Genomic DNA, 7079 nt, shown 5'->3' with positions numbered 1-7079 from the left:
GGGGCGTGCTCGCTTGGCGCAACGCGCGCACGGGCAATTGAAGAGTAGAGAAGAGGCGCACGGGGACCACGCACTCAATGAGCACTTACCGGTTCGTTTATGTACGATTTATTTCCCGGAAGACCTTTAAGTCTCTCAGGTAAGATGCTAAACTCTTGTTTGATTTAAAAAACTAAACAAAACAAAAACGACCCTTCCTGACACATTAACACCTGCATGCTCAAGAGAAGGGTAACTGGTTGCACGGGGGGAAAACGGTTAACACAAGGATGTCTCAGCGGAAAACTTTCCATCTCTGGCAACACCTTTTCATTTAAGTCGAGGTTTATATATATATATATGTGTGTGTGTAAATTTGTCGAAGTCTAAAGTTAAATAAAATGACACTTTTCTTGATCTCCGCATCGATTTTCCTTGACGCATTTTTACCTGCCTGCTCTTGTCATCCAGACTGCAAGAAGTTGAATTGGTGTGTTTCGGAAATGAAGCTACTCACTCCTGACTCGATCTAAGCGACCTGCCTTTGAGAGTTAGAGCTTCAAATGTTAATATTGAAATCCTCTTTGTCACATATTTAGTGCGAGTTTGTTCGAGTTGTAGGTGGAGAAACTGTCTGAAACTGTGAGAAATCAGAAAGTGGATTTATCCCTTGTTCTAAACGGGCTTTCGGTCTGCCATGCGTTTGTGTCAAATGTGTATCTCCTTGTATGTCACCGGGTAATGACTGGTAGTGTTTCTCACTCATTTATTGAGCGCACCCATCCAAATATAACCAGTTTATTTACTTCGGCATGGATTAAACTCTACCAGTGATCCTGTGATGTCTTTTCTCCGTGCTCTGGTGTTCTTCAAACCAACAAGGGCATTTTAGGGAAGGTAAAATTGTTTTTAATAAGTAAGTTGCTTTTTGGCAGGCTGGATGTTGCTGATTTAAAATAGTTTTATCTCTTCAAATCTCTTCCTACAACATATGGTCCCCGTTTCTACCACGAATAGTGCCCCCGTCAGTGCCTGTATACTCATTTCAGAGTGAAACTGGCTTTAGTCCTTTAGTAACTGGAGCACAACACAGTGCGTGCTTCAGAAGGCGCTTTACTGTTTGAGTTTAAAATCGAAATTGAATTTGATTTATTTACAAATCAGTTTAAAATGATCTAATATTAAATGACGTTATCTGCACTTTTTAATTAGTGGTCATTAAAACAACAGTTGTGGAGCTGTGCTGCGAGATCCCAGAGAAAGCAGCATGAGTCATTTTTAATGAAATCAAAATAACTAACCATCCGATTTTAATAATATTTTAACTTCTCACACAGTGTTTGTCCATTTTTTTAGATATCCATCTATGAGCTCAGATTTCATTTAAGTGGATTTAAAATGACCTTAAATTGATTTTAATAATATATTCACAATACAGAAAAACGTTGATTCCTATATCTCACTGACAACAGTTTTCCCGGGGGCTTCTTTATTTTTGCAGGAAATGGTCCGTGTATTATTTGGGTGCATCACAGTGAGTGTGAGGTAGTTTTATTATTATCTTAAAGTTAGACATATTAAGAGCTATTTTTGTTGTTGTGAAGTTCAGTCTGTTTCCTAAATAGAAAGCAACCGCACATTGTCAGCCCATGTATTTATTGAGCCAGCAGTGTGCATAATTTTGCCTGAATGTAATGTTACAGCATAGGTGATGTGATCTCTGAAAGCAGAACATACAGGACATAGTTTTAAGGGATTATAATGGTCGGCTGATGTATAGCTTTTCAGGCAAATCTGTTTATGTGCACACAGTCCACTCGCTTGCTTTGGTCTGAATAGAAGATTAGACATCAGCTGAACAGCTTACATACACAACTCGCAATATATGGCTTCACTTGAAATCGGTCTTTGTGATAATTTATTGCAAATAGTTTGAGAAATGATATGTAAACTCCATCACATCTGAGTATTTAATGTTGCACTTCCTCAGCTGTTACTTTCCGTAAAGTGAAGCTGCAGCGAAGTCATTTCTTGGCATCGGCAGGTAGTTTAAACTGTGGATGAAGGCCATATTACTTCTCCTAAGAGCCAGGAAGAGATTGTGTAGCTGTACAAGTGACTTCTGAAAACACCAATTGGCTTTGTGTTTCTTCTCTACAAAGCTGTTCTGGTGATAAACTCTTTACATGGCTTAAAAGCTTTTTTTTTGTTTACGCTGTGATGATGTGTAAACCCAAGAACCGAATGACATGTGCATTCCTGCTATCATATTCTGGGTACATGGATAGGCTAATTCTCATGTTTCTGCTTGTTTGAGCCTACTCACTGTTACTGACTCCATCGGGATAAGAGACATAGCTTCTGTGGGGCGGCTGTGTATCACTTGCTTGATTACTAATCTGATCCCTTTTCCAATTCTCATAAGTACAGGCGGCTTATGGATTGACCACTTGCTGTTATTTTTAATGACATCACTTTGTTTTAATTTAATCTAGGCAGTGAAAAACATTGAAGCCTAAAATGGTGAGACTACCATGTATAATGGTCAGTGTAAAATATCTGCAAGCAAGAGAAATCATTGCTTTGACGTATGGAGCTCATGTGTTTTAATGTAATGGAGGGGTTAGTCTATGCAGTGGCAGTGGTGTTAAATTCTTGGTCATGGCTCAGCAGGTGAATGCGTTACTGCAATTCCCTAAATAACCCTAACCCGTTGACAGAAAAGCTGTAATCTAAATCGTAACCTATACATTAGCATTGGCCACTGGTGTGCAGTTATCCTTTGTGATGGTATGATGTATGTAATTTTGACACGATGAAAACTGTGTTGTAATTTTGCAGATTGATTTTACAGTTTGATGCACCCAAACAGGGTTTAGCTGTGAGTGCGCACAAAAAAATCCCAAACTATAACAAAACAGATTGTGGGGAATGACACCAGGGTCTGCTTTGTGATGATAATAACTGGTAGTTCAGTTGTTTTGTGTTTCTTCGCCCTCTCGCGTGGAGCCTCAGCTGACCATGTCGCTAGTATAAGACAGCAGTTCCCAGTGTGTGGTTTCAGTGCTAGCATGTCTTCATCAGTGGGGTTTGTTGACAACCATTATTTTTCATGTTATGTATTCATAGTCTGCACTGTCATGCATCCTTAGTAAAAATGTTAATGCATTGGAGTAAAATGAATCAGGTCATTTTGTAGGCTAACGTAATCAAATTTATTCAAATTTGCATCCTTTGGTTTGGTGTTTATCTCATTAAGCTATGGCCAATTACTAACTCCACTGTAAAATTTGATGATAATACTATGAAACACTATTAGCAATTATCCGTTAGCCACACTGTCTGTCTGTTATCAGTAAGGTAGTGGCTTGCAGCTATGGTTGAGTAATAAAGCTATAACATTAATATAGAAGGTAGGCAACAAATGTCACCAGACAGTGTCCATTTGACAGGAAAACACAGTTATGTGTCCAAAACACACTATGTCCCCATGGATATCAAAGATGGTATCGGGTATCAAGTATTTTCCTCGGTATCAGTATCGAGTTTTGAAATTCAAGTATCGTGACAACCCTGGTTAGCGGATACCTGAGTCTGTCTGGTCTCCAAGCAAAGGATGGGCAGTATAGCCGCAAAATGATATCACAAGATTTCAAGAAAATTTGCGATAATGATATTACTGACAGTATCTTTTCATTGATCCTTGTAGCTTACAGAGAGCGGTAGCAAGCTTCAACACTGTTATCAAAAAATATTTTCTACCTGAAATGTTACATTTAGGATCGAGCTTTTTAACCACCTGGGCCGAGGTAGCTTTTCCACCATGTAACCACATCCTTAATTTCTATCCACCTTTGCTCTTCCTGTCATAATGGAGAGCAGCCAGCGACACCTGGTGGAGTCATTTGTTTATATTTGTTTCGCACATCACCAGCTGTGTTCAATCTTTAGTGGAAACAGTTTTCCTGTATATTATGTAAAGTATTTTGTTTTGTTGGAAGCTGTTGAAGTAGCTCGGGTTTTGCTAAATCGTCCTCGGAGGCTGACGCACGGCTCTTGCCTTCAAACTTGCCCAGGCTTGTGTCATTGTTGAGCACACTGTGGAATTTAAACACGTGGTTTCACGGTAGCAGTGATGTTTCGATTTGACATTTATTAATAATGTTTAATTGCAGACAATATGACATGGCATAGCCCTACTCCAGACGTTAACAACAGCTACAGAATCTTGTTTTTGTCATTTGAGCTGAATGACGGCCTATATGGACAGAGTAATAAAGCAGAGGGCTTGGGGAGAAGAGTAATTTTAGGGCTTGATAAAATACGTTACTGTAACTTCATTCCAGCTATCCATTATAACCCTTCTGTGTTGGTTTCCAAAAACACTTCTCAGGCTATATTTGTGTGAGTTTCACTTCACCTTTGGTGTAAATATAACTTCAGTCAGATGACCTGTTTGGTTTTTTTTGCTGCAAACATTGGAAACCACCGAATTAAATTGCATAAGTGTTCTGCAGCAGTATGGACACCTACACGCCTCAGTTTGTGAAGGAAAAAAAAAAGTACAGATAACTCAATATAGGTATGTAAACTTATGTTAAATGCAAATGTAAATGGGCATTTGCAGTGTAAATGGTGCCTTTCTCTTCTAAGCAAATGAAAGAAGATGAGTGTGCCCTGTTTAATTTGACCGCTCCTGTGTTTTGAAACGGGTACACAGCGTTATCATCAGCGCTGAAGAGAATCTTGCTGAGTTGTGCGTCGCTTACCTAAACGCACGCATATATATATATATATATATATATATATATATATATATATATACTGGATACTGGAATGCCTAGAATTGTACAAGATCAATGGGACCCTAAGAGCCTTCATCAGGAACTCAATGGGGATGTGGCGTACAACACTAGAGGCCAACTCCAAGCCCATAGCACAAGTTACCATCAAGTGCGGGATCTACCAAGGAGATGCTCTGTCCCCACTGCTGTTCTGCATAGGCCTGAACCCCCTCAGTGAGATCATTAACAAGACTGGCTACGGATACCGACTACGGAACGGAGCAGTTGTCAGCCACCTCCTGTACATGGATGACATCAAGCTGTATGCCAAGAGTGAACGAGACATCGATTCACTGATCCACACTACCAGGCTATACAGCAATGACATTGGAATGTCGTTCGGACTGGAGAAGTGTAGTCGGATGGTAACAAAGAGAGGGAAGGTAGTCAGAACTGAGGGGATTGAACTACCAGAAGGCAACATTGCAGACATAGAGGACAGTTACAAGTACCTGGGGATCCCGCAGGCAAATGGGAACCATGAAGAGGCCGCTAGAAAGGCTGCAACCACCAAGTACCTGCAGAGGGTCAGGCAAGTCCTGAGGAGTCAGCTGAATGGTAAGAACAAGATCCGGGCCATCAACACGTACGCCCTGCCCGTGATCAGGTACCCTGCTGGGGTAATAAGCTGGCCAAAGGAGGAGATAGAAGCCACTGACATAAAGACAAGAAAGCTCCTGACCATGCATGGAGGGTTTCACCCCAAGTCCAGCACCCTGAGGCTGTACGCTAAGCGGAAGGAAGGGGGCCGGGGACTGGTGAGTGTCAGCACCACAGTCCAGGATGAGACAAGGAACATCCAAGAATACATTGGGAAGATGGCCCCAACTGACCGAGTGCTCAGTGAATACCTCAGGCAGCAGAAACCCAAGAAAGAGGAGGGAGACGAGGAACCATCATGGAAGGACAGGCCCCTGCACGGTATGTACCACCGGCAGATAGAGGAGGTGGCTGATATCCAGAAATCCTACCAGTGGCTGGACAAAGCTGGACTGAAAGACAGCACAGAGGCACTAATCATGGCAGCACAAGAACAAGCTCTGAGTACAAGATCCATAGAGGCTGGGGTCTATCACACCAGGCAAGACCCCAGGTGCAGGCTGTGTAAAGATGCCCCAGAAACAATCCAGCACATAACAGCGGGGTGCAAGATGCTAGCAGGCAAGGCATACATGGAACGCCATAACCAAGTGGCCGGCATAGTGTACAGGAACATCTGTGCCGAGTATAACCTGGAAGTCCCGAGGTCAAAATGGGAGATGCCCCCAAGGGTGGTGGAGAATGACCGAGCTAAGATCCTGTGGGACTTCCAGATACAGACGGACAAAATGGTGGTGGCTAACCAACCGGACATAGTGGTGGTAGACAAACAGAAGAAGACGGCCGTAGTGATCGATGTAGCGGTTCCGAATGACAGCAATATCAGGAAGAAGGAACACGAGAAGCTGGAGAAATACCAAGGGCTCAGAGAAGAGCTCGAGAGGATGTGGAGGGTGAAGGTAACGGTGGTCCCCGTGGTAATCGGAGCACTAGGTGCGGTGACTCCCAAGCTAGGCGAGTGGCTCCAGCAGATCCCGGGAACAACATCGGAGATCTCTGTCCAGAAGAGCGCAGTCCTGGGAACAGCTAAGATACTGCGCAGGACCCTCAAGCTCCCAGGCCTCTGGTAGAGGACCCGAGCTTGAAGGATAAACCGCCCGCAGGGGCGTGCTGGGTGTTTTTTTTTTTATATATATATATATATATATATATATATATATAAATGAGCTAACACCTATGTGCAACATATACTCTTGGTTTGTGCTTGACAAAGATAATGACCTTGACAGGAAATGTGGGGAACCTTCACCGGATGCACAATGTGACTTCTCACAGGTTTTTCTTAAGAACTAGAGTTGACACCATCTGTGAAGCTGAGAGGAACACAAGCTGTCTCTTTGTGCTGCTTTCAGTATCGTTCTTGCTTGGCAGCATGCTTATTTCTCTTTTTGGCTATATTGTTGTTGTTTTTTTTTAAAAAGCACATTTTTTTTCCCAACAAGAGTGGGAGCTGGCAACACAGAATGGCACAAGAACATATTTAAAGTTTTTAAATACTAATACATTAAAACCCTCACCAAATCTCAGGAAGCATCATTTTTGAACAATCATTTTAAAGTACATGTCTGATCTCTTTGAGTGTATTGAGATGGGGTTGTGTGTCAGGATAAAGCTATTTTCCCTCTTTACTGTTGAGTACTTCCTTCCTATCAGTCT

At 42.1% G+C, this 7079-nt stretch overlaps 1 protein-coding gene across 2 annotated transcripts in view; it reads left to right on the top strand.

Annotated features, from left to right (window-relative positions):
* adcy7 (adenylate cyclase 7) overlaps window positions 1-7079 on the top strand; it is a 63438-nt gene continuing 56359 nt past the window's right edge. For both annotated transcript variants that reach the window (XM_026173910.2, XM_026173890.2), the window contains exon 1: window positions 1-139. The gene's annotated coding sequence lies outside the window, so the exon portion shown is untranslated. The remainder of the gene's footprint in view (window positions 140-7079) is intronic.

This window comes from Astatotilapia calliptera, chromosome 1 (genome assembly GCF_964374335.1).
Source record: "Astatotilapia calliptera chromosome 1, fAstCal68.1, whole genome shotgun sequence".
NCBI lineage: Eukaryota > Metazoa > Chordata > Actinopteri > Cichliformes > Cichlidae > Astatotilapia > Astatotilapia calliptera.
Note: the sequence above shows the minus strand (reverse complement) of the source record. Positions and strands in the feature narration are given on the sequence as shown.